We start from the raw sequence: 27,389 nt of genomic DNA, 5'->3' as shown, positions 1-27,389 counted from the left end.
ATCTGCTAACAGAGAGGAAAGAACTGGCCCACGGCAGTGTTGGGAGATCAGACTGGAAAACCCCTCCAGGGATAGACCTGGGATTTGGGCTTTAGCTCACTCCTTCTCAGGGCTGATCTGGACTCTGAAGCCCTTGCCCAGCGCCAGGCAGCACCAGGAAGCGGCCGCTCAGGGCAGCGGGCAGGGACTGGCAGGAGCGCCTGGTCCCTTGGGCTCCCAGAGCCGGGAAGCCAAGGTGCCAAGCCAGAGCACTGGGGCCGGGGCGTGCTCTGTAGAGCAGGGCTGGGGCCGCAGTGGGGTTCCTGCACAGGAAGAGGGAGCAGCACCCACACTGCCTCGGCCTGCCCCACCGCCTCCTTGGGGATGACTCGGTTGCTCCCAGTACAAGGATCTCCCAGTGGGAGCTGGGGCGAGTGTAGAGGCTGACTCAGTGCTTCTGTGGCTGAGGGAGCCAGGGCCCCTGCCCCACCTCGGGACCCCAGGGTTTCAGTCTGCAGAGGACCACGTGGAGGGGAAGCCGGATGCAGGGCTGCATGCAAAGGAAGCAGGAAGGACAGACATCACAGGCGGGAGGATGAGGGGTCCGGCTTTATTTCTTTATATGTTGGGGGGAGGAGGGTTGTGTTTTTGTAGGGTGTTTTTTGTTTTGTTTTTCTTTTCTTTTTCCTTTTTTGCCATTACTGAGCTTTATTTTCTTATGCTAGAGGACGCACGCCCAAGCTCAGACTGGCCGAGTGTGGGGCACCCTATTCACAGTCAGAGTCTCCTTTAAGCCTGGGGGTACAGGTACTCTGCTAGGTCGTCGGGCTCGTCATCCTCGAACAAGCCGTACATGCGCACGAGCTCCCCGAAGTCATGGGGCAGCGAAGCCCAGGGCGCAGATGAGTCCAGATGGATGTTGTGCAGATCGGCGGGCAGCGGGTCCTCGGCAGCCTCGGGGCCCTGCGCCTGGGAGCCCCCGGGGCCCTGCTCTTCCTGCGCGGGCGCGCTGAGCTCAGAGCATGTTGGCGGCGGCGGCGGCGGCGGAGGAGGCTGAGGTGTGGACTCGCTGGGCTGGTGGGGCTGGCCCGTTGGCTGCAGTTTTCTTTGCTTGGCGCGCTGATTTTTAAACCAGGTCTGGGGAGGAAGGGAAGGAACAGGTTACTCCAGAGGCAACGACCCCAGGGAGACCCCAGGGGCCTCAGAAGCTCGGGGCCCTTGTGGCGTGGGCACGCTGGGCTCAAGCCTCTTTCTCAAACGCTGTGCCGGGCCCGGGAGAGTCATTCGGCCATGGGGTCGTGCGCGGCAGCCGTGGGTCCTGGGGGCAGTGAACCGGCCGATGGAAGACACCTCTCTCTCTGCCTCGAACTTGTTCAAATAAATAAATAAATCTCAAAAAACTTCGGTCTCATTGCGTCTCACCAATACATTTAAAGAAATACAATTTGGAAACGCTTCCTGCACACACATGTTCGCTCCACCTCCGCGGCCGGCTCTCGGCTGGCTCCCGCGTACTGAGTGCCATCCACCAGGCGTGGTCCTCGCCGGCCGGTTGAACTCTTGCGCCCGCAACCACAACGCATCCGCGAGTGCCCCGCCCGGGGGAGTCTATCTTGTCAAGGGCCCACGCGCAGGGAGTTCAGGACAAGCCCCGGGCAGCCTCTGCCTGCCAGCCTCTCGGGGACTGCCCTGAGCAGCCAGCGCCGCGGTGACCACAGGAAGTGAGTGCGAGGCAGGGGGCTCAGGACATACCTTGATCCCATAGGCATCCAGATGAAGCTCGGATGATAACTCTTCTTTTTGGCTCCAATCTGGGCAGCGGCTGGTTTCTAAAACAGCTTGCAGCATCCCCAGCTGGTCGGGGGTAAAGGCCGTGCGGCTGCGGCGAGAGGACCTGGGCGCTGCAGAGGGACCGCAACAAAGGCCTTTGGTTTGCTTTAAGCAAGAATCCATTGGAGTTCCTGATGCAGACATTTGGGGCGTGACCCGGTCCGTTGGTCGGGAGACACCAGCGCTCTCTCTCGGGGTCTCTCCTCTTTGCCAGGGTCTCGCAAAGGAATTTTGGAAAAGGCACCCTGGAAGGCAGAGCCTGATCTCATGGTCATGCATTTTCGACGTGAGCTTGAACTTCACGAGGGGAAGATGTCCTGCTGCCACACATGCCCGCCCACACACACACACACACACACACAAGTACATACACATACTTACATACAAACACACACAAGACAAACACACACACAGAAACACACACATACATACATACACATACATATGTTCATACACACTAACACACCCACACACCCACCAACACAATCATATATAAATACACTTACATACATACCACACACACCCACAGTGCGCCAGCCACGGCAGCCATTGGATGGTGAACAAACGGCAAAAAAGAAGACCTTTCTCTCTCTCTCTCACTATCCACTCTGCCTGTAAAAAAAAAAAAAAAAAAACCTGCATAGGGCTTTGGAGGAAGCACTCAGCCATGGAGGGGATGGAAAGAGATGGAGAAAGAGCCGCAGGCAGAGGAGAAGGAGGCCAGAAGCACATGTGCGTGGCTAGAATGCAGCCCCTGGGGCCGGCCCCTGGGAGGCCTTGCAATGCTGGGTTCCTATCCCAGAGTCCCAGTTGGAGTCCCGGCTGCTCCACTTCCCACCCAGCTCCCTGCAAGTGCACCTGGGAAAGCAGTAGAAGATGGCCCAAGTACTCAGGCCCCCACACCCACATGGAAGACCCAGATGGAGCTCCCGGCTCCTGGCTTTGGATTGCACCAGCCCTTGGCCATTGCAGCTACCCAAGCAAATACACATACAAAGTAAATTTTTTTCCATTTTCAGAAGGCGCCTGGCATTGTGGCAGAGTGGGTAAAACCCACCACTGGCAACACTGGCGTCCCATATGCACACTGGGGCAAGGCCCAGCTGCTCCACTGCCTATGCAGCTCCCTGCTCATGTGCCTAGGGAAGCAGCAGAGGACGGCGCAAATGATGGGACCCCTGCACCCATGTGGGAGAGCTTATTTTTATTATAAAACTTGCATTCAAGAACAGAGTTTTCATTTTTTTAATATCTATTCATTTATTTGAAGGTCAGAGTTACACAGAGAAAGGAGTGGTGCAGAGAGAGAAAGAGAGTCTTCCATCCACTGGTTCACTCCCCAGTTGGGCACAATGGCTCAAGCTGTTCCAGTCCAAAGCCAGGAGCCAGGAGCTTCTTCCCGGTCTCCCATGCAGGAAAGATTGACACTCACTCACTGCTGGCAGGAACCCAGTAGCAAATTTGTGCTCATATTTTCTCCATGGCTATCACCCAGCGATCCCCCAAATGGTCAACCCAGTTTTGGCATCAACTGGTCTACCACCAAGCCCTGCATGGCCTCTTGGCTTCTGCACAGCCAACCTCTCGCCCACCTGCCTCGGCCACTTGCTCACTCGACATCAGGATGCGGACCGGCAGTATTTCTGAAGCTGCTGCTTCTCCAGTGTCTGCGCTTGTCTGCCCCTTGCCGCCCGCCCGCCCGCCCTCCCGTCTAAAGGACAGCTCCTTTAGAGAAGGAAGCCAACTTGGGATGGTATGAAGTCTTTGATGGGCCCTCCCTAAGTTACACCCTAGACCTGATTGACAATTGTGGCACTTGAAGAAGTTACATGTAGATGGAATGAAAAGATGCCAATTTAAAATGCAGACTTTATCACTACATCAGCTCCCTCAAATTCAAGACACTTTTAGGAGCAATGAAACCACCAGTTGGCCCATCTCTAAAGAACCGGGCACCCTGGGAACTTCACGCTGGCGATGCAGGCTTTCTGACATTCTTCTCCGAGTACAGCTATGTGCCCTTCTCTTAGATGCAGAAACAAAGAGAAGTCAGCAGGAGCCGAATCAGGACGGCTGCTGACTGCCTCTCAGAACTTTCCAACTTGGCCTTTGTGGGGAGAGGAAGGCTCAGGGGTGCTGCGCGGAGGACAGGGCTGCTGGTGGGCCTTCCTGGGCTTGTTCTGTTCGCTTCCACTGCTTTCTCGAAATAAGCTGATGTTATTCACTGGCTCGCCAACAAGTCAACAAGCAAACTGCCTTGGGCATCCCAAAGAAAACCCAGCGCACTCTGGGTCTGCCTGGACCACCTCCACCCCTTGGTAGCTGCCCATTGCTCTGTCCGTGGAATCCTATCAGCATAACCATGTTTAATCTCCTGCTAATTCTTCAGACTCCAAGTGGGGGCACCACCCTGGCCAGGCAACAGTGCCCTGGGGCCACGCTTGGAAACCAGGCCCCCAGCCCACTGCCAAGACCTGCCGCCCGAGGAACCCCGTCAATGGCCACGGCCCCAACATCTAACTCCCCGGGCAGAGGAGTCTTGGGGTGTGGAACCTAAAAGTAGATCCATAACACCACGTTGGAGGCCTCCTTTGGCAGGTGGACAAGGGCATTGACAATGGGGCTTAGAAATTGGTTGCCATTAAAAAAAAAAAAAGCACTGAGGGACCTGTGCTGTGGTGCAGAGGTCAATCCTATCTGTGGGCGCCAGCTCTAGTCCTGGCTGCTCCTCTTCCCATCCGGCTTTCTGCTATGACCTGGGAAAGCAGTGGAAGATGGCCCAAGACTTGGGCCTCTGCACCTGTGTGGGAGACCCAGAAGAGGCTCCTGGTTCCTGACTTCAGATCAGCCCACTTCTGACCACTGTGGCCACCTGGAGAATGAACCAGTGGATTGAAGACCTTTCTGTCTCTCCTTACTGTCTGTAACTCTACCTATCAAATCAATAAATAAAACCTTAAAAAAATTGATCTGGGTCCTGTGTTGTGACACAATTGGTAAATCAGCCACCTGTGATGGGCACCAGTCCAAGTCCCCACTGCTCCACTTTGGATCCAGCCCCCTGCTAATGGCCCAAGTGCTTGGACCCCTGCACTCAAGCTCCTGGCTCCTGGTTTGGGCCTGGCCTAGCCCTGGCTGTTGCTGCCATTTGGGGAGTGAAGCAGACGATGGAAGATTCTCTCTCTCGCTCGCTCGCTCGCTCGCTGTCACTCTGCCTTTCAAATACATAAATCTTAAAAACAAAGTTTGTTGCCCTTGAACATTTCAGCTGGAATTGTGTAAGCTGAGCCCCTTGAGAAGTCTGATGCATTGGCTGCTATTTCTGTCCTAGGCGCTCACCAGACGCCTTTCCCCTTGCACACTGGTGGGGCTGGCCGTCCACTGCAGGCTTCGTCTTCCACATCGTCTTGTCCCCTCTGAAAGCAAAGTGTGCATGTGTGCTCTGCTGATATTCCTTTCTTTTTAAAACATATTTTATTATAGGGCTGGTGTTGTGTCACCACCATCTGTGTGTCACCAGCATCCCGTATGAACACAGGTTCTAGTCTCAGCTGCTCCACTTCTGATCCAGGTGCCCACTAATGCACCTGGGAAAGCAGCAGAAGATGGCCCAAGAGTTGGGCCCCTGCACCCATGGAGGAGACCCTGATGGAGCTCCAGGCTCATGGCTTCAGTCTGGCCCAGCTCTGCTGTGGTGGCCTTTTGGGGAGTAAACCAGCAGATGGAAGATTCTCCCTCTCTGTCCCTCGCACCCTTCTCTCCACTTTGCCTTTCAAATAAATATTTTCTAAAATTGTATGAATGTTGTTAATTTTAAATTTACAACATAAACATTGTGAGGAGTTTCCATATACCCCAGCTGGCTGCCCCATTAATATCTCCTATTGGTGTGTCTGTCACACATGAGCCACACCCAGCTGCCCCAGATTTTTAATCCAAACTCCTTTCACCCCTCCAGCCCTCCCACTCTAGTCATCCGCGTCTGTGTTCAGATTCTTAGTCTCGCTCCCACACACAGAGGAGGACAGGTGGGACCTGTCTTTCTACACTGCTGGTCTCTGAGGAATGGTCTCCACAACCTTTCCCCACAGCGTCAATGCTCTTCTCTTCTGCCACCCATGCTTCACCAGAAAATTCTTCCCAGCATTCACATGGCTCTCACAGGGGCTCTCTTCAAGCCGGAGTCGAATCCTTCTTGGGGCCCCAATCCAGATCCTGTTCAGAAAGCGAAGGTGGGGCTCTGTGCGTGCGTGGCTCCTATCCATCCTGGGGCTCAGCCAGAGTTCTCGGGGAGCAGTCTGGGGAATGCTGGGTGATGCTGCTCCCCACCCACACCTCCCAGTGCAACAGCAACTGATGCACATCAAAATCTCTCTCTCTCTCTTTTTAAGATTTATTTATTTATTTATTTGAAAGGTAGAGCTACAGATTAGCAGAGGCAGAGAGAGAGAGAGAGAGAGAGAGAGAGAGAGAGAGAGTCTTCCATCCACTGGTTCACTCCCCTGTGGGTAGCAACGGCCAGAGCTGTGCCGATCCGAAGCCAGGAGCCAGGAGATTCCTCCAGGTCTCCCACGCGGTTGCAGGAGCCCAAGGACTTCATGTGCATTCCAGCACACTTCACTTCAGTTGTGACACTGACTGGCATGAAGGTCACCAGCATGCGGTGTGAGAACAGCAGTCTCCACTTGGCCACGGGGACAGCACCAATGCCACCAATCTGGTAGACATCCTCTAGGGCAAATGCTAAGTTTTCAGAAGTCTAGTTGGTGGGAGGAGGTAATCCAGGGCTCCCAGCAGTGTGAATCACTGGCATTGCCATCATGCACCCACATGGGAGACCTAGGAGAAGCTTCTGTCTCCTGGCTTCAAATCAGCACAGCTCCAGCTGTTGCAGCCATATGGGGAGTGAACCAGCAGATGGAAGACCTCTCTCTCTCTCTCTCACTCTCGCTCTTGCTCTCTGCTCTGCCTCTCTGTAACTCTGCCTTTGAAATAAATAAATGAACCTTTAAAAAAATACAAATTCCTAGAGGTCCATTTCATTTATCTCCATTAAGTTTCTTTGTGCTCTGTACATTAGCTACCACAAATCAGTGAAAGAATATGACTGGCGGAGGGAATCTGACTTATTTCATTACGCACAAGCACTTGGAAATACACGGATGGAGTCACCACATTCAATGCCCCAGGCAGCTGCTGAATCCTGGCACCAGATGCATCTGTCTTATGTGTCTGAAGGAACAGTTCACATCCCGGACTACTGCTGCTCTCTGTACTATTCAGAACCTCTAGCAGTTTTGGCCCAAGACTCAATTCCAGAAACTCCAAAACCAATGAAGGAAACCCATCTTTAACGTTCTGCTCTGGGGCTGGCCTCATGGCAGAGAGCTAAGCCACCACTTCAGATGCCAGCATCACATATTGGAGCACCAGCTAGAGTCCCAGCTGCTCTGCTTCTGGTCCAGCTCCCTGCTCGTACACCTGGGAAAGCAGCAGCAATGGCCCAGGTACTTGGGCCCCTACCACCCCGCCTTGCCCAGCCCAGCCTTTGAGATCATTTGGGGAAGGATTCAGCAGATGGAAGATTTCTCTCGCTCTTCCAAATAGTCGTTTTTAAAAAGTAAACTAAAATTCTTTTGCTTGTGTGTTTGTTTGGCACAGTGATTAAGACGCCGCTTGAGGGCCCAGCGCTTTGGCATAGTGGATAAAGCTGCCACCTGCAGTGCCGGCATCCCATATGGGCGCTGGTTCCAGTCCCAGTTGCTCCACTTCTGATCCAACTCTGTTGCAGCCAACTGGAGAGTGACCCAGTGGATAGAAGACTTCTCTCTCTCTCTCTCTCTCTCTCTCTCTCTCTCTGTAGCTCATTCAAATAGGTGCATACATCCTTTTCTCCCTGGTGAAAGGAGCCCCAGCTCTGTGTGTGATTCCAGCGCCTGGGGGGTTGTGCAGATTGTGCCTCTGTGACCCAGGCCCTGGCAACCCAGCAGCAAGGGAGAATTTCCCACAGGACCACTGAAGATCAAAATTTAGGTTGACTTGGCACAGAGACCCTGGGCCACTGGCTTCCATAGCAGAGCTGCAGAGCACTCAGAGTCAATGAACAGATGGAACCCAGGACAGCCACAGAGGCCTGGGACACCCCCTCCTGGAGCTCCAGTGGGAGCCGAAAAACTGGTGGAGTAGGTTCCAAAAGTGCTGGGCTCCATGTCAGAGCCCCAGGGATTTGCCATTTGGGGAGTGACCCACCAGATGGAAGAGCTGTGTCCTCTGTCTCTCCCTTTCTGGAACTACCTTCCAAAGAAATCAATCTGCTAACAGAAACGAAAGAACTGGCCCATGGCAGTGTTGGGAGATCAGACTGGAAACCCCTCCAGGGAGAGACCTGGGATTTGGGCTTTAGCTCACTCCTTCTTCAGGTATCTGGACTCTGAAGCCCTTGCGCAGTGGGCGGCAGCGCCAGGAAGCGGCTGCTCGGGGCAGCGGGCAGGGACTGGCAGGAGCGCTTGGTTCCTTGGGCTCCCAGAGCCGGGAAGCCGAGGTGCCAAGCCAGAGCACTGGGGCCGGGGCACGCTCTCTGTGGGGTGGGGGCCGTGGTGGGGTTCCTGCACAGGAAGAGGGAGCAGCACCCACACTGCCTCGACCTGCCCAGCCGCCTCCTTGGGGATGACTCGGTTGCCCCCAGTACAGGGATCTCCCAGTGGGAGCTGGGGCGAGTGTAGAGGCTGACTCAGTGCTTCTGTGGGTGAGGGAGCCAGGACCCCCACCCCACCTCGGGACCCCAGGGTTTCAGTCCTCAGTGGACCGACCGCGTGGAGGCTAAGCTAGAGGAGGGGCTGCACGCAAATGAAGGAGTAAGTACAGACGACGCAGGCGGGAGGGTGAGGGCTCCGGGTTTATTTCTTTATTTGTTGGGGGAGGCAGAGTGGTATTTTTAGGGTATTTTTGTTTCTTTTTTCTTTTTTCTTTTGTTTTCTTTCTTTTTTTTTTTTTTTTTGCAGGCTCCATCCGCTTTATTTTTCTTGTGTAAAAACCTCTGTTGTGGCCACAGCTGGAGCCTGGGTGCTCTGCATGGCACCCTGGTGTGAGTTTTCATGAGGTGGTTGGTGAACTCCTGAGAGGGAGACTTGGCGAGCACGGTCTCTTTCCAGAGGTCAGGGGTCAGGTAGCTGTAGGTCTTGGAGATGGCATCGAAGGTGGCCTTGGCAAGGTTGCCGTGGATGGCAGTGCACCGGGCTGAGGTGTAGCAGTCGTCAGTGCCAGCCATCAGCATCAGCTTCTTGGGGACAGGAGCGGGGATGATCCCGGTGCCCCTGGTAGGGGAATACGGTGCCCCAGTACAAAGCCACAGCGGCCAATCACCTTGCACGGCACGTTGTGTGGCTTGCCAATCTTGTTCCCCCAGTAACCTCTACTCACGGGCACGATGGACAGCTTGGCTAGGATGATGGCCCCTCATATGGCAGGGGCACCTCCTTGGAGCACTTCACGCCAAGGCTGATGTGGCCGTTGTAGCCCCGATGGCAACAGACCCCTTGAACCGGGTCCACTGGCCAGCCCGTGTCTGCTTCTGCACCAGTCATGGCTCACTTTGTTAATCCTCTGCCTGGGCGCCAGCATCCCATATGGGCTCTGGGTTCTAGTCCCGGTTGCTCCTCTAACAGTTCAGCTCTCTGCTGTGGCCCGGGAAGGCAGTGATTGATGGCCCAAGTGCTTGGGCCCCTGCACCACATGAGAGACTGGGAGTAAACACCTGGCTCCTGGCTTCGGATCGGTGCAACTTGGGGTGTGAACCAGAGGAAGGAAGACCTTTCTCTCTGTCTCTTTTCTCACTGTCTATAAATTTACCTGTGAAATAAATTAAAAAATATAAAACCCAGAAGAGGGCATTGACTCAGTCATTCAGTGTCTCAGCCCATTTCTTTTGAGTTTGTACTTTCTGTATCACCTGAGGCTCAGAATGAAACACCTGCCAATTTCAACCCCTCTTTGGTTCCTGTGCCTTCCTGGAGCTGTCCTGGGTAGGGTGCATCCTGGGGTGGGGCAGATGTCTCTGATTATCTGGCCTTGTACTTAATTCATGTTGATTCCAAGAAGATATGGCAATACCAGCATTCATTCCCTAAGGTACAAAAACAGAATTTATCATCAACAGACCCTTATTAAAAGGAAATGACAGGGTTGGGGTGGTGCTGTGGCCCAGTGGGTCAAGCTGCCACCTGTGACTCTGGCATCCCATAAGAGCATCCATTTTCAAGTCCTGGCTGCTCCACTTCCAACCCAACTTCCTGCTAATGCTCCTGGATAGGTAGTAGAAGATAGCTCAACTGTTTGGACAGCTGCTTGGGCTCTTGACTTCAGCCTGGCCAGCCCCGCCTGTGGCAGCCATCTGGGGACATCAACCAGCAGATGGAAGATCTCTCTCTGTCTCTCTCTTCCCCCATCTACCTCCATAACTCTGCATTTCAAATAAATAAGTCTTTGGGGACAAAAAAAAAAGAAAGCTTAGGGGGCTGGCATTGTGTAGTGGGTTGAGCTGTTGCCTGCCATGCTGGCATCCCACATCAGAGCACCAGTTCATGTCTTGGCTGTTCTGCTTCTAATACAACATCCTGCTCATTCACCTGGGTAAACAGTGGAGGATGGCCGAAGTACCTAGATCCCTGCATCCCTCATGGGAGACACGGTTGGAGTTCTAGGCTCCTGGCTTTGGCCCGGTGCAGCCCTGACTCTTGTGGGAATCTGGGGAGTGAACCAGTGGATGGAAGATCTCTTCTCTCTCTGTTTCTCCCTCTCTGTCACTCTGCCTTTAAAATAAATGAATAAATCATTTAAAAACATAAGCTTATTAAATGCTTCACATGTAAGAAAAATGATGCCAGATGAAAACCTAGATTTATACAAATGAACACTGAACACTGAAAATGGGTAGCATGTTGATAAATATGATGTGCTTACCTTTAATTGCCTTAAATGATCATTTTTAAAGCAAAAATTGTAACAATAGGTTGTATTGTTTAAAATGTAGGTATAGCCGGCGCCGTGGCTCAATAGGCTAATCCTCCACCTTGCGGCGCCGGCACACCGGGTTCTAGTCCCGGTTGGGGCGCCGGATTCTGTCCCGGTTGCCCCTCTTCCAGGCCAGCTCTCTGCTATGGCCAGGGAGTGCAGTGGAGGATGGCCCAGGTGCTTGGGCCCTGCACCCCATGGGAGACCAGGAAAAGCACCTGGATCCTGGCTCCTGCCATCGGATCAGTGCAGTGCACCGGCTGCAGCGGCGGCCATTGGAGGGTGAACCAACGGCAAAGGAAGACCTTTCTCTCTCTGTCTCTCTCTCTCACTGTCCACTCTGCCTGTCAAAAAAAAAAAAATGTAGGTGTAAGTAAAATTATGAAATTGCAGAAGCATAAGAGGGTGAATGGAAACCTGTTGTTGTGGGGTTACTATATTATAGATGAAGAAGTCCAGTATCACTGGATGGCAGTGTGTGATAAAGAGTAGATGTCGCCTGGCGCCGTGGCTCACTAGGCTAATCCTCTGCCTTGCGGCACCGGCACACTGGGTTCTAGTCCCGGTCGGGGCTCTGGATTCTGTCCCGGTTGCCCCTCTTCTACGCCAGCTCTCTGCTGTGGCCCGGGAGTGCAGTGGAGGATGACCCATGTTCTTGGGCCCTGCACCCCATGGGAGACCGGGATAAGTACCTGGCTCCTGGCTTCAGATCAGCGTGGTGCGCCGGCTGCAGAGCGCCAGACGCGGCAGCCATTGGAGGGTGAACCAACAGCAAAGGAAGACCTTTCTCTCTGTTTCTCTCTCTCACTGTCCACTCTGCCTGTAAAAAATAAATTAATTAATTAATAAATTAAAAAAAGAGAAGATGTCTATTGTAAACTCTAGACCAACAACAAAAACATGAGATAGAGCTAATGTGTATGTACAAGAGGACTTGTCTCCCAAAACTCAGGGAGTTGTTTAAGCTCAAATGTCTTAATGTTGATGTTTGGTGGATTCATGGTGGAGATTTGGTATAATGAGGGCTTATGAGAGATGGGGTCAGTGGTAGGTTTTTGCTTCTTTGAGGGTGTTCCCTCGGAGGGTAGTTCACATGAGAGGTTTGGTTATTTGAGTAGTAGTTGGGTCTAGGTTTTCTCTCTTCCTCCTGGCTCAAGATCTGATTGCTCCCCTGCACCTGCCATGAGCAGCTTCCACAGACACCAGACTATGGGGCTGCCTGACCCCGAAGTGTATCCTCCAAGCTGGAGGCTAAAATAAGCCTTGGATTTCCCAAAGCTCTTTCAGATATGTTAGTTAAAGTCATGAAAATCTGTGAGATCCTGAAAAATTTTTAATCCAGAAGAAGGAAAAATGATGATGGAGGAAGAAAAATAGCAAACTTGTGGCCTTACACTCTATGATACTTATATCACATTTTTCATTACCAGCTTTTCATGGCCCACTATGGCCCTTAGCATACAGTCCAAGCTCTACCGAGTGATCCTTTAGGTGCATTTTCATCTGGATACAATCTGTGTCAATGTTGCTCACACTTCTCCCAGAGCCCCATGCTCTCTACCATACACACACACCTGTGTGGTCAGCCACACACCTGTGGTCACACTTCCCTGTAGAGACCTCTCATATGCTGTACTCAGTCCATAAGTTACCTCGCACCAAACTGACCATCCTCAGAGCTATCGGGTATTAGGGGATGCGACTACAAAGTACATTTCTGCCTGACTTAGTATTTTCCCTCGATGAGTGAATGTGTTGATTTTACTCAGAAATTTTGCAGACAGAAAGCAAGCATAACAAAAAATAAATAATATACCAACCCATGATTCCATAAGAAAGTAATTTATTCTATTAGATACTTCAATAAAGACTAAGCAGATGACTATATAGGATAATGATGAAACTTCAGTTTTCTGTGGTCTTTAGCTTTGATACCAAGAGACTCTGATTGGCAGCTGTCCGACATCTTCCAACAAGATGCCCCGGGCCCTGCTGCCCTTTCTGTAGGTGTTGCTCAGGCCAGAATAAAGCTTCTACACACAAATCTCACGTAATCCATGGCTTTTGTCCAGAAACACCAAAATGAGATTCCATCTGTCCTGAACTGCAATGCAAAGTCCCTGAGCAGGGTGAAGAACAAAAAATGTCCAAGCCCCTGAGCTGCTGGCCTTCTGTTTGGCATTGAGGCCCAGGCCACCACTGGTCAGCACCATGGCCAGCACCACACACACAGCATCAGCACTGTGGACAGCTCAGAGGTTGGCAGGAGCTGCAACACTCTGAGATAAAAACCGCATAAGCCCAGGCCAGACAAGGAATCCAAAGTTGCCATGGAAGGATGGAATTTGTGATTTCCTTGAGGACCATAGACACGATCTAGGATGACATTTGGGACAATGAGCTGCTGCTCTTTGTATGGGGGACCAACTGGGCCCAAGGTGTGAGGCACTTGAATAAGCCTGGTAGTACAGGGAGCTTCCCAGGGGAGTGAAATGTATTTGTGTAATGGGCATGAGCATTAGCTTCAGTGGAAGATACCTTCAGAAGGAGCACTTTCCATATCTTTGTTGAGAATAAGGCACAAAACTAGCCCAGCTTCAGAGAAAATGGAAGCATAAGGGTATGTATTCAGAGGCTGAGAGAAAGGACCAAGATTCCCAGGTGTCGCTCCCCGTCTTCGTGGAGGAATGACACAGGACCCTGCATTGTTCTTTTGTCTGCTCAGCCCTCCCCGGGTTTGCTGCTGGTTCTTCCCGGGTTGGCTACCGACCCTTCCACCTCCGTGGAAGGGCGGTTCCCCCTAGCCACTTTCCCCACTTCCGCAGGGGAGCGGCATACCGCCGGCCGGCTCTCTTGGGGGCTGCACAGGTGTTCCTTCAGATAGATGTTCCCCTTAGATGTTCCTGGTGCATGTTGTCTCTCTCCTCCTTTATAGTCCTCTTCCGCCAATCCCAACTCTGCTACCCACACTCCGAGTACGCTGCTCTCCTCCAATCAGGAGCAAGATCAGCTCCTGCAGCTCAGTCAATCAAATTGGCGAGAGGCAGCTGCGTAGAAGTTGTTACTCCCTTCTCAGCGCCATATTGTGGGAGAGCAGATGCATAGAATAAGTCTTAATTCCAGTAACTTAGTCTAGTCCGAGTTGCTCCCCACACCAGGGAAAGAGGGAAACTGAAATGAGAGAGCCCTGTGTGCACTACAGCCCATTTGCCCTGCCCAAGCCCCACTCCCATCATCCACCAGTGCCATGACACCTGGGAAATGCCCAAAAATGGCCTGCAAGTGGAAGCCCCTCAAACCCTTCCCAAGCCTAACCCTACTTGAATGTTCACTTAAGCCATAGACACTGGCCCATGTGCTTCCAGGACTAGGAAAGGACAGCCCCAAACCCTGCTAGCAGCAGCGTTCTCTCCCTGGAGGTTAACCTGCTCCCGCCTGTGGGCTTTCCCTCTGTCTTGAAGTAGTTTGCTTCTCTGCTCACCTTTATCCACATGTCTTCCTTGATTCTCCCTCACCTGGAGGCAGGAAGCTGGCCCAAGCCTAGCCAGGCCTCACACTCCCGAAACATGGGGGACTTGGTAACGACTGGGGACTGCACTGGTGAGACACGGTAGCACTTGTGCCAATTTCTGTTTGGAATGGTGAAAATATCCTCAGCACTGGGAATGCACCTTTTCCAAGGATGGGAAGACACAGGCATGACTGCAATGCCAGTGATTCACACTGCTGGGAGCCCTGGCTCTCCTCCTCCCACCAACTGGACATCTGACAACTTAGCATCTGCCCTATAGGATGTCTACCAGATTGGCGGCATTGGTGCTGTCCCCGTGGCTGAGTGGAGACTGCTGTTCTCACTCCGCATGCTGGTGACCTTTTCACCAGTCAATCTCATAACTGAAGTGAAGCCTGCTGAAATGCACATGAAGTCCTTGGGACCCTGCACCCATGTGGGAGACCTGGAGGAAGCTCTCTCTCTCTCTCTGCCTCTGCCTCTGTAGCCCTGCCTTTCAAATGAATAAATAAATCTTAAAAAAAAGTGATCGAGAGAGAAAGATTATGATGTCTAGCTGCTGCTGTCTGCATTGGGTGGGTGTGAGTGTGGAGCAGCTTTGCCGCACATTCCCCAAGATCCCCTCAAGGCCTCCGGCTGAGCTCCAGGATGGATGGGAGCCACCCAACCACAGAGCCCCACCTTCACCTTCTGAACCAAATCTGGTTTGGGGCACTAAGAAGGATCCGACACCAGCTTATTCCTTAAAACTAGCAACCAACTACTTTTAATATCCCATTACTTGAGGAAACAACTTTTGCAGGTTTAACCTCAGAATAAACATATTTTTACATTTATCTCTTGGTTAAGTTGCAAATTGCAGTTTTAACATTTATGGTAATAGGCAGTAGCAGACTTTGTGTGTGTATATATTGTGTGTTTTATTTTTAATTGACATATAATAATTATATATATATTTATAGGGTACAGTGTGATGTATTGATACATATATACATAGAGTATTGATCAAGTCAGAGTAATTAGCATATCCCTCACCTCAAAACCATTTCTGTCTTGTGAAACATTCAAAATTTTCTTGTAGCTCATTTGAATTGTACAATATATCATCATTGACTATGGTCACAATGCTGTAAATACAACTCCAGACTTATTGCTTCCATCTAATTGCAACTTTGCACTTCTTAAGCAACCTCTTTCTATGAACCTCTTCCTTTCGCCCCCATCCCCAGCCTCTGGTGACTCCCTCTCTGTTTAAGATTGTGTTCCAGATTCTATGCATGAGTGAGATTTTGTGTTACTTATCTTCCTGTGCCTGGTTTGCTTTGCTTAACATAATGTTCTCCAGATTCTCCATATTTTCATAAATGAGAGGATCTCACTTTTTTTTAAAGCCAAATAGTATTCTATTATGGGAACATACCATATTTTCTTTAGTCATTCATTTGTTGATAAACACCTAGGTTGATTTGATATCTTGGGTTAGTGAGGAATCCTATGATAATATAAATTATTGAAGTTAATTACTAGTTCAAGTAGATAAACCTTCAAAGGGCAAAGAGTTCTTCTGAGTTAGGTAGGTCAATTAATCCTGATTCTTCAGTTACAGTTTCATTTTTCTGCAAATATCTAAATCTAAAAAAATGTTTTATCCCTTATGTTCTCTCTTTTTAAAAAGATTTTTCTATCTATTTGTGTGACAGGTAGAGAGAGAGATGAGATAAAAACTGTGTTGTGCATTATGGGATACAGTTTTATTGGCAGATGTTTACTTATGAATGTTTTTCATTCAACAAGTAACTGTTGAGTACCTACTGAGTGTCAGTACTGGGTTTGCTGATCAGTGAAACTACATTTGTGGAGGCAGAGTGTGGACAGGCAGTTAAAAAAGTGAAGTGACTTTAGATAAGGACAATAAGAAGAAAATAAAACAAGATTGTATAGTGGGAATGGGAGTAGAAGAGGTAGGTATGATGTAGAGTAGATGTTTCATTAGGGAGATCTGATAACATCCACTGGACACAGCCCTTTAGGTAGTCAATGAAAACTCTAGGAAGTTGTTAAAGATTTTAATTCCCAGATCATATTCTTTATAAAAACTTTTCATGTATGACGATTGGAACTAAGCATTATCTGAATTTATTATAGAATTTGGAATAAGTTCTGTGAGATTTTTAGTTACCTAAAAATAGTAACTTTGGAAGTATGCCTTTTGTATTTTGAAACGCAGGGTAATATTTTTATCTTGCAAAATGAAGGAAAAAATTGTATTTTTGTCATGTATCAGGCACTTAGAAATGTTTGCATGGTATTGCTAATGTGTTTTTTTTTTTTTTGGACAGGCAGAGTGGACAGTGAGAGAGAGAGACAGAGAGAGAAAGGTCTTCCTTTGCCGTTGGTTCACCCTCCAATGGCCGCCGCTGCAGCCGGCGCACCGCGCTGATCCGATGGCAGGAGCCAGGATCCAGGTGCTTTTCCTGGTCTCCCATGGGGTGCAGGGCCCAAGCACCTGGGCCATCCTCCACTGCACTCCCTGGCCATAGCAGAGAGCTGGCCTGGAAGAGGGACAACCGGGACAGAATCCGGCGCCCCAACCGGGACTAGAACCCGGTGTGCCGGCGCCGCAAGGTGGAGGATTAGCCTATTGAGCCACGGCGCCGGCGGTATTGCTAATGTTAACAAGTATAGTTCTGAATAAAAAAAGGTAAAATGAGTTAGTTTATAACTGATTGCCCCCACCCACTCCTTTTTAAAGAAACTGATCACCCATGAGAAGTTTGAAAGTGCATGTGAAGAACTCAGTAATGCATTACTTTGGGAACAACAGGCACAAATGCTATTGAAGGAACAGGCACAACAATTATAGGAGTTGAATTATAGACTGGAACTGCACTCCAGTGAGGAAGCTGACAACAAGCAAACTCTTGGAGAAGCTGTTAAGGTAGGAGAACACCTCTTGTGTAATGGCTTGTTTCTTCTATTTTGTGTGACTCTTGGAGAAATTCATGCATGTCTACTAACTCAGGAGTAGACTCCATGATGTGAAATTTAATTCTATGGGAGCTTATTTAGGTGGAATGAAACATGGCTCTGAACCTAACTTACAAGAATGAGTTCTCCTGTACTGCGTATCTCAAAGTAGGCTTTCCTCATTGGTTGAGAACAAAGTGGAGATCTTTCCAGTCATAATTTGTTTTTGTTTTCTCCTTTTTGCTTCATCTCTTTAGTTCTTTTCCTTTTCTTGTTTTGTACTGTTAAGACTTTGGAAAACTCCATGTATCTTCTGGGTTCTGGAAGGTTTTGCGTCTGGTTCTGTCATTCTTATGTAAGTGCGTGTTTAGAGGGAAGGGAGGTTTGGGTAGGAAGTGTTGTGTTCTACCTGTTACAAATTCCTGACAGTGGTGTTTGGAAGGGAAAAGAGAAGTTAGTCTAAGAGCAACACTGCCTCTTGAATTGCTCTCTGGTTTCCTGTCTTGGGATGCAGTGACTCATCCCATGCATTGCCATTCACCATGATGTCCTTATAAGAACTGGCCAATGTTGGTGCCATGCCCTTCAGTTTTCAGAATTGTGAGACAAGAAACCTCTTTTCCTTATAAAGTTACCCAACATCAAATGTTTTGTTAGAGTAGTGAAAAATGAACTAATATAATACTAATGTAGCTAAATCTTTATATAAATACCTGAGATTTTTTCATTAGGATAAATTCCCAGAAGAGGAATTATTAGGTTAAAAGCCGGCGGTGCTGCGGCTCACTAGGCTAATCCTCCGCTGCAGCGCCGGCACCTCGGGTTCTAATCCCGGTCGGGACACCGGATTCTGTCCTGGTTGCCCCTCTTCCAGGCCAACTTTCTGCTGTGGCCCGGGAGGGCAGTGGAGGATGGTCCAAGTCCTTGGGCCCTGCACCCACATGGGAGACCAGGAGAAGCACCTGGCTCCTGGCTTCGGATCAGCACAGTGCACCGGCCGCAGCGGCCACTGTGGGGTGAACCAACATAAAGGAAGACCTTTCTCTCTGTCTGTCTCTCCCTCTGTCCACTCTGCCTGTCAAAAAAAAAAAAAAAAAGAAACTAGGTAAAAAGCCAAAAATGTTTTACATGTGCATGTATCATTTGTTCTTGAGCAAATTTTTATCAATTACATTATCTCCTAACATATATGATCATTTCATTTTTTGTCTAATCTGGTTATTCCTATTTTAAATTTTTTCCAATTTGATAGATATATCATTGTTACTGTAATTTGTTTCTCTGTTAAGTAAATTGAACATGTTTATAAACATATTGGTCAGTAAACAACATTTTTATGCTTTATCCTCTAATAAATAATGTAATTAATCCTGTTTTGTAAAAGCATCATAACTGTGTCACATTGGAGACTTTTTTCTGTAATAGTATGTAATTTGTGTTGAGATACAGTATCTTCTGTTACATAAACAGCTGTTCATATTAATTTCTTTAAAGTGCTGGTAGCTTAAATATTATTGTCAAAAGCAGAGAATTGTTTAATACTATCTCTTGATTAGAACTGGCAGGTGGTAATGTGAAAATGCTCTCGTGTGGGAGTTAGCATAGTTATGTAGAAAAAGCACTGGCCTCGGAATAAGTATTCCTGAATGTAAATCCCAGTTCTTGGACAAATTACTCAACATTTCTGGGCCTCAATATCCAGCAAAAATAAGGATAATGAGGATTTCTATGAGAATGAATTCAGATACTATTTAAAAAGCAGGTATATGCTTGATAAGTGTTCTTTGGTGTTTTCAGAAATACTTCTAAAAAGCTTTTGAACCACGTCCTGTACACAACTTCTTTTTAAAAATTAAATATATTATTTCTTTGTTATAAAATGAACAGATTATAAATAGATGATACGGAAATGCAGAAGAGAAAACAAGTTACCTATGCTGTGTCATCTGAAAAGATTGTTTCCAATGTATTTTCTGTATGTAATAGTTTTTATAAATCACACTTTGGTCTAGAATATCTTTCTATAAAATATAGCAAGATGTGGAATAAGGTACTTTTGGTATCAGAAAAATCTCCAAGGACAAAAATCTAACAAGCAGCAATGTCAATCAGCTCCAGCATTTGGAAATCAAAGTTAGCATGGTGAACAGATGCTGGGTTTATCCTGGAGGCAAGTAGCAACAACAATGCCAGCAGCAGGAGACTAAATGTTGGGTTCCATCACTGGATAGGAGCTTGAACTTGAGATCTTCACATTAAGGAACGGCTGAATCCTCTAAAAGGGATAATCTCAGGTCACTAGGATCCCATTGCTCTTGCAGAAGTGAGCGCAGGATTCTCTGTGGAAGAGGCTTGCTTCATATAGTTCCTTTGGGAGCTCCTAATGAGTAAGATCACCCAAGTAACTGACACATGGATAGACAGATATATTAATCTTATGAACATCTAAACTCTCTTGTCAATCCCAATTATTTGTATTTTCTGAGTTTTTCGGCATAAACAATCATATCATTTGTTCTATAGTGAGAGTGTTGTTTATCCCCACTTCTAAGTGTTATACCATTAGTGCTTTTTGCCTAGTAGAAGTAGGTGTGGTAGGCATCCTTTTCTTGTTCCCCATGTTAAAGAAAATCTTTCTGAGACTGCATTAAGAAGGGAAGTTTGCCATAAATTTCTAGTTGATAATCTTTGTCGGGTTAAGGGAGTTATGTTCTTAGAGTATGCATAATTTTTTAAAAAGCATGAATAGATATTGGATATTATCAGACACATTTTATGTATTTATTGAGATAATGATATGGTTTTGAATTGTAAAGGTTGGACATCCCTAACAGGAAATCTAAAACCTGTAATTATCTAAAATCCAAAACTTCTTGACTGCCTAAATGACACTTTAAATTTTTCAAGTTTCAGAACATTACAAAATGAGATTTTTAGAAGAGAAATGCCCAGCTGATAAAATTTGTGAAATATTCCAAACTCTGAAAAACTCTTTGAAATCTGTAGCACTTCTTGTCCCAGGCCTTTTAGATAAGGAATACTCCACCTATATCTTGTTGGCAAACTGGTCTGCATTTTGGACTGTGAGTTATGAATGGTCTTGTATGTTTAAGGGATTATAAAGCCAAACAGACAAACATAACTAAAGAAGACTGTGTCACACAGGCTGCATGTGGCACACAAAACCTGAAGTATTTTCTATCTTAAGTTTGCTAGCTCCTGGATTATATTATTCACTCTGCTCATGTTAATCCAGCCTTGTGTTACTCAGATAAACCCGCTGTGCTTATTTATATGTAATAAATGCTGTACTCTAATTCTTAATTTTAAATTTATGACGTTTAGGTCTACAGTCTTAATTGAGACTGTGTTGGAACTTTATCTCTCATACTATCATTGAAATGTTTTGTATCAAGTTTGTGCTAACATACAAGCACTTCTTGTAGGTTTGCATTCCAAACATCTGAAGTGGTGTCTGCTATATGCTGTGGTAACTGTGTTTTATAAACTGGATAATTCAAAAACAAGAGGTACTTGTTTCTCATGGAGCTAGAGGCTGGGAAGTCCAGTATCAGAGTGTCAGCATGTGGTGAGAGCCTTCTTGATACATCATTCCATGGCAGAGGGTGGAAAGGCAAGAACCACAAACGCATCTACAAGCAGAAAGAGAGCCAAACTCATCCATTTATTTATTTAATTATTTAAGATTTTTTATTATTTATTTGAGAGGTGGTGTTACAGATAGTGAGAGAGAGAGACACAGAGAAAGAGCTTCTGTCCATTGGTTCACTCCCCAAATAGCCACAACGGCCAGAACTGCGTAGATCTGAAGTCAGGAGCCAGGAGCTAGGAGTTTCTTCCAGTCTCCCACATGGGTGCAGGGCCCTAAGGACTTGGGCCATCTTCTACTGCTTTCCCTGGCCATAGCAGAGAGCTGGATTGGAAGAGGAGCAGCCAGGACTAATACCAGTGCACATATGGGATGCTGGTGCTGCAGGCCGTTTTAATATTTACTTATTTATTGAATTACACAGAGAAAGAGAGAATGAAACATTCACACACAGAGAGAATAAAAGAGTCAATTGGAGAGAACTCTCCTGTCCACTGGTATATTGCACAAATGCCCACAAAGGCTAGGATTAGGACAGGCTGAAGCTGGAAACCAGGAACTCAATCCAGGTCTCGCATGTGGTTGGCAGTGACTTAAGCACTTGAGCCAGGGTGTGCATTAGCAGGAAGGTGGAGTTGGGAGTGGAGCTAGGAGCGGAACCCAGGAACTCCAATATGGAATGAGGGCTTCCCGTGTGGTTTCTTAACCACTGTGCCAAATGTCTGCCCCAAAGTTAGCCATTTATAAGGAATCCACTCCCGTGGCAACTCACTGCTGTCATTAATCCATTCATGAGGGGACAGATCCTTCATGACCTAATGACCTCTTAAAGGTCCTACCTCTCAATAGCTAGATTAGTTATTAAATTTCCAACACTTGAACTTTGTGGGGACATATTTACCTTATAGCAAGTGGAAACTAGATAAAATGAAGTTAGAGGTATATAGCCTCACTTAGAGTGAGCAACATATTCAGGCACTCGAAATGAAGAGGATATCCAAAACCAAATGTGAGAAGGTGCTGAAGTCCAGGCAGCTCACTGACGTATGCAAACCTGGCTGTAGGCTCGAGTTGCTAACATGACATTAGGGAAATCTAGGGCTCCAAGCCTCATGAACAAGAGGAGACCTAGCTGTGTCAAGTGGGGAGTGAAGAAGGGCTGCCCCACTGTGAAATGGGGTCTAGGAAACCCTGCTACCGGCTACATGAGAATTTGACCTCTACTATGGACTGTGGGAAGGAAAAATGTTGCTAAATATATTGGAACCCTAGGCTATGTCACAAATGATGATGGGGTCTCAGTTTACACTAGCTTTCGACTGATTAGCTGAGGAGTGGCCTTTAAAATGGTCCAGTTCCTAAAGAATCAAAGTGATCTTATAAAAGGAATCTTGAAATATTCAGTAGAGTTGCTTCTGTAACTCAGAGAACACAAACAAGACTTTATTGGAAAATTCAGTATTAGCAATCATGTAAAGAACTGCACAAATGAGAAGATGTGTGCTTCCAGAGGTATAAATATTAGAAATGATGCAATCAGGGACTTGAAAACACACTTTGAAAGTGTTTATAAATGTGCTAAGAGATATGAATATCTACCATTTTGATGCATATTTCCTTTATAGACCCTTGTTTCCATTTAGAATCATTTTCCTTCTGCTTGAAGAACTATCTTTCATGTTTCAGATAATGCATTGTTTTAAAAAATATTCCATATACATGTTGTGTCAACATTTTTTTCAGTACGTGGAAAATATTGTTCCTTGTTCTTCTGGCTTGCATAGTTTCTGATAAGAAACAGGTATTTATCTTATCTTGTTAATCTTGGTGTAATGTGTCTTCTTTTCAGCTGCTTTTAAGGTATTCTTTTTGTATTTGGTTTCTGGAAGGTTGATTATGGTGGGTCTTCTGTGATTTCTTTGTGTTTTTCCTACTGGGAGTTTACTGAGTTTTTAAAAAGTTTCTGTGGTTTCTTGTATAAGTTTTTTTTAACTTTTATTTAATAAATATAAATTTCCAAACTACAGCTTACAGATTACTGTGGCTTTTTCCCCCCATAACTTCCCTCCCACCTGCAACTCTCCCATCTCCTGCTCCCTCTCCCATTCCATTCACATCAAGATTCATTTTCAACTATCTTTATATACAGAAGATCAATTTAGTATATATTAAGTAAAGATTTCAACAGTTTGCACCCACACATAAACACAAAGAGTAAAGTATTGTTTGAGGTCAGTGCCATGGCTCAATAGGCTAATCCTCTGCTTTGCGGCGCCGGCACACCGGGTTCTAGTCCCGCTAGCGTGCCGGATTCTGTCCTGGTTGCCCCTCTTCCAGGCCAGCTGTCTGCTGTGGCCTGGGAGTGCAGTGGAGGATGGCCCAGGTGCTTGGGCCCTGCACCCCATGGGAGACCAGGAGAAGCACCTGGCTCCTGCCTTTGGATCAGCGCAGTGCACTGGCCATAGTGCGCCAGCTGCGGTGGCCATTGGAGGGTGAACCAACAGCAAAAGGAAGACTTTTCTCACTGTCTCTCTCTCTCATTGTCCACTCTCCCTGTCAAAAAGAAAGAAAGAAAAAAATAAAAAAGTACTGTTTGAGTACTAGTAATAGCATTAATTCACATTGTACAACACATTAAGGACAGAGATCCTACATGAGGAGTAAGTGCACAGTGACTCCTGTTGTTGGCTTAACAAATTGACACCCTTGTTAATGGCGTCAGTAATCACCCTAGGCTCTTGTCATGAGTTGCCAAGGCTATGGAAGCCTTTTGAGTTCACTGACTCTGAACTTATTTAGACAAAGTCACAGTCAAAGTGGAAGTTCTCTCCTCCCCACTGGTATCTCACTCGCAGAGATCTTTCATTTAGGTCTTTTTTTCTCTTGCCAGATTGTCTTGGCTTTCCATGCCTAAAATACTCTCATGGGCACTTCAGCCAGATCCAAATGCCTTAAGGGCTGATTCTGAGGCCAGAGTGCTGCTTAAGACATCTGCCATTCTATGAGTCTGCTGTGTATCTCTCTTCCCATGTTGGATCGTTCTCTCCTTTTTAATTCTATCAGTTAGTATTAGCAGACACTAGTCTTGTTTATGTGATCCCTTTGACTCTTAGTCCTATCATTATGATCAATTGTGAACTGAAATGGATCACTTTGACTAGTGAGATGGCATTAGTACATGCCACCTTGATGGGATTGAATTGGAATCCCCTGGCATGTTTCCAACTCTACCATTTGGGGCAAGTCAGCTTGAGCATGTCCCAAATTGTTCATCTCCTACCTCTCTTGTTCCCACTCTTATATTTAATAGAGATCACTTTCCAGTTAAATTTAAACACCTAAGAATAATTGTGTGTTAATTAAAGAGTTCAACAAATAATATTAAGTAGAACAAAAAATACTAAAAGGGATAAAGTATTGAGTTGTTCATCAACATTCAGGACAAGGGCTGATCAAGTCACTGTTTCTCATAGTGTCCATTTCACTTCAACAGGTTTCCTTTTTGGTGCTAGGTTAGCTGTCGCCAATCAGGGAGAACATATGACATTTGTCTCTCTGGGACTGGTTTATTTCACTCAGCATGATGTTTTCCAGATTCCTCTATTTTGTTGCAAATGACTGGATTTTATAGTATAATATTCTATAGGGTACATGTCCCATAATTTCTTTATCCAGTCTACCGTTGATGGGCATTTAAGTTGATTCCAGGTCTTAGCTATTGTGAATTGAGCTGCAATAAACATTAAGGTGCAGACAGCTTTTTGTTTGCCAATTTAATATCCTTTGGGTAAATTCCAAGGAGTGGGATGGCTGGGTCGAACGGTAGGGTTATCTTCAGGTTTCTGAGGAATCTCCAAATTGACTTCCACAGTGGCTTGACCAGTTTGCATTCCCACCAACAGTGGGTTAGTGTCCCTTTTTCCCCACATCCTCCCCAGCATCTGTTGTTGGTAGATTTCTGTATGTGAGCCATTCTAACCGGGGTGAGGTAAAACCTCATTGTGGTTTTGATTTGCATTTCCCTGATGGCTAGTGATCTTGAACATTTTTTCTGTTGGCCATTTGGATTTCCTCTTTTGAAAAATGTCTATTGAGGTCCTTGGCCCATCTCTTAAGTGGGTTGTTTGTTTTGCTGCTGTGGAGTTTCTTGATCTCTTTGTAGATTCTGGTTATCAATCCTTTATCTGTTGCATAGTTTGCAAATATCTTTTCCCATTCTATTGGTAACCTCTTCACTTTCCTGACTGTTTCTTTTGCAGTACAGAAACTTCTCAATTTGATGCAATCCCAATTGTTAATTTGGCTTTGATTGCCTATGCCTCTGGGGTCTTTTCCAAGAAGTCTTTGCCTGTGCCTATATCTTGCAGGGTTTCTCCAATGTTCTCTAATAACTTGATGGTGTCGGGTCATAGATTTAGATCTTTAATCCATGTTTGTTGTGGTGGATTCGTTTCTGAGAGGAAGAGCATGGTGTGGAAAGAGGCACAGAGTCACAACACAGACCCCGAGAGTTGGGTGAAAGCAGACTTGTTTATTTCAGTTGCTACAGCTGCTTATATAGCCAGGGCAGCCAAGCCGGTCAAGGGGCGGTCTATGCCCTAACCAATCACAGCCTGTTGCCAGGTAGTTTCCAAAGCCATCCAATCACGACCTGTTGTCAGTCAGGCTCTGTTGTTGTGTGGTTTCTGAAACCATCCAATCACAGCCTGTTGACAGGCAGTTTCTGTTGCCAGTGGCCATCTTGGCATGACATTCTCACCTTCTCATTCCACCACATTTCCCCTTTTTCGTTTTTGAGCAATGGGAGTCATGATTCTTGGTCATAACCTTGTTGACCCCATTTCCATGTGGTCTCCATATACGGCTGTGCCTGTCTTAGGTTGTCCCCCAGGGGATCTTACATGTCATTGACTAACCAGCACTCAAAACAGGAAACCACAGGAGCGCTTGCTCAGATGGGGGTAGGAATGAGGAACAGGATAATCAGGAATGGCATGACCACATGCAAGCTATGGGCCATTTGAGGGGCTGACCAGAGCTAGTGGGGTATAAAGCAGTAATGGATGTGGCTATGGGCAGTTTCTCAGGGTAGGATGATAAGGCAGCTGCATCTGCTAATAAGGCTGACTCTCAGTCTTGTTCAGCTGGTTCTGGTTGGCTGTCAGTTGCAGGCTTGATGCTTCTGGCTGGTACCCAAATGGGCTGTTCTGCATTCTCTGGAAAGACACAAGCATATCCTCAACCCTTGGTTAGCAGAGGGTGTGGTCCCTTCCATTCTCTTGTCAGGGGTCTTTCCTCCTAACCATAGGGGCTGGGGTCTCGGATGGAAAGGATCCTCAGTGTTTATAAGCTGGAATCATCCCTTGGGAATCAAAACTAAGAAACTTGATAGTGAAAAGGACCTCTGTCAAAGCAAGCTGTGGGTCTGGGGGCATATGATTGTTTTTCTGTCTTTGTAAGAAATCTTTAATCATCCTATGAGTTCTTCCTGTCCCTGTGGGTTGTATGGGATACCTGTGGCAGACTGTATGTTCCAGGATGTCAGGAAGGAATTAAATTCCTGTGATGCATACGCTGGCCCATTATCAGTCTTTATGGTCCAGGGAGCACCAAGGACCAGCATGGCTGACTTAACCGCCTTTATCACATTACTAGCCTTTTCTCCAGATTGGGCTGTTGCTAATACAGCCTTTGAATAAGTATCTACCACCACATGGACAAACTTAAGTTTACCAAAGGAGTTCATGTGCATGACGTCCACTTGCCAGAGCTTATTAGGAGCAAGGCCTCACGGGGTCACTACTGCTTGTTGCAGTGGGCCTAATGGGGCGAGGGGTACACAATTCTTGCAAGAGTACACTAGGTGTTTCATTGGCTCATTGTTATCTCTGGGAAAAGCAATTTTATGTTACTTGCTGAAATATGAAATTTTTGGTGTAGAATACAGGTTTGTTCTAAGTGTCCAATGGAAGCCGTGTTGCAGAAGACAAGACGATCAACCTTTTTGTTGCCTTGGAAAATAAAGCCAGGTAACCCAGTATGTGATCTTATGTGTGAGATATACCATGGGTGTTTTCTGTTCTCAGCTCTTTAAGTGTTGTGAACATCTGGTCAATTGGCTTATTGGTCAGGTTAAAGACTGCAAAGGGGATTGTCTTTACTACCTGTACTGAGTATTTGCTGTCTGAAAACATATTTACTGGCCCATCCTGGCTAAGGAGTAGAACCTTGATTATTGCCCTTTTTTCTCCCAATTGTACTGATGCCCCATGGGGACCTACATGGATCTATCTTTTTCTGTTGAGGATTTGATCACTATTCCAAACAGGAACTTGTTGGTATCCATAAATGCACACGGTGCCATGGGTATAGGTTGATTAGCAGGGAAAGCATGTATTGGATAGCCTATTTCTAAGGTTTGTAACGTCTGGAGTAGCCTGTCTGCTGGCAGGTCAACCTGTCCTGGGAAATTTATCATTAACT

General features: G+C 47.0%; 1 pseudogene; it reads right to left on the bottom strand.

Moving 5' to 3' along the window:
• Positions 1 to 768: 768 nt before the first annotated feature.
• LOC103346862 (small ribosomal subunit protein uS5-like) lies at positions 769 to 25,683 on the bottom strand (annotated as a pseudogene).
• Positions 25,684 to 27,389: the final 1,706 nt, after the last annotated feature.

This window comes from Oryctolagus cuniculus, chromosome 18, assembly GCF_964237555.1.
Source record: "Oryctolagus cuniculus chromosome 18, mOryCun1.1, whole genome shotgun sequence".
Classification (NCBI taxonomy): Eukaryota; Metazoa; Chordata; class Mammalia; order Lagomorpha; family Leporidae; genus Oryctolagus; species Oryctolagus cuniculus.
This window is presented reverse-complemented; position numbering and strand designations above follow the sequence as displayed.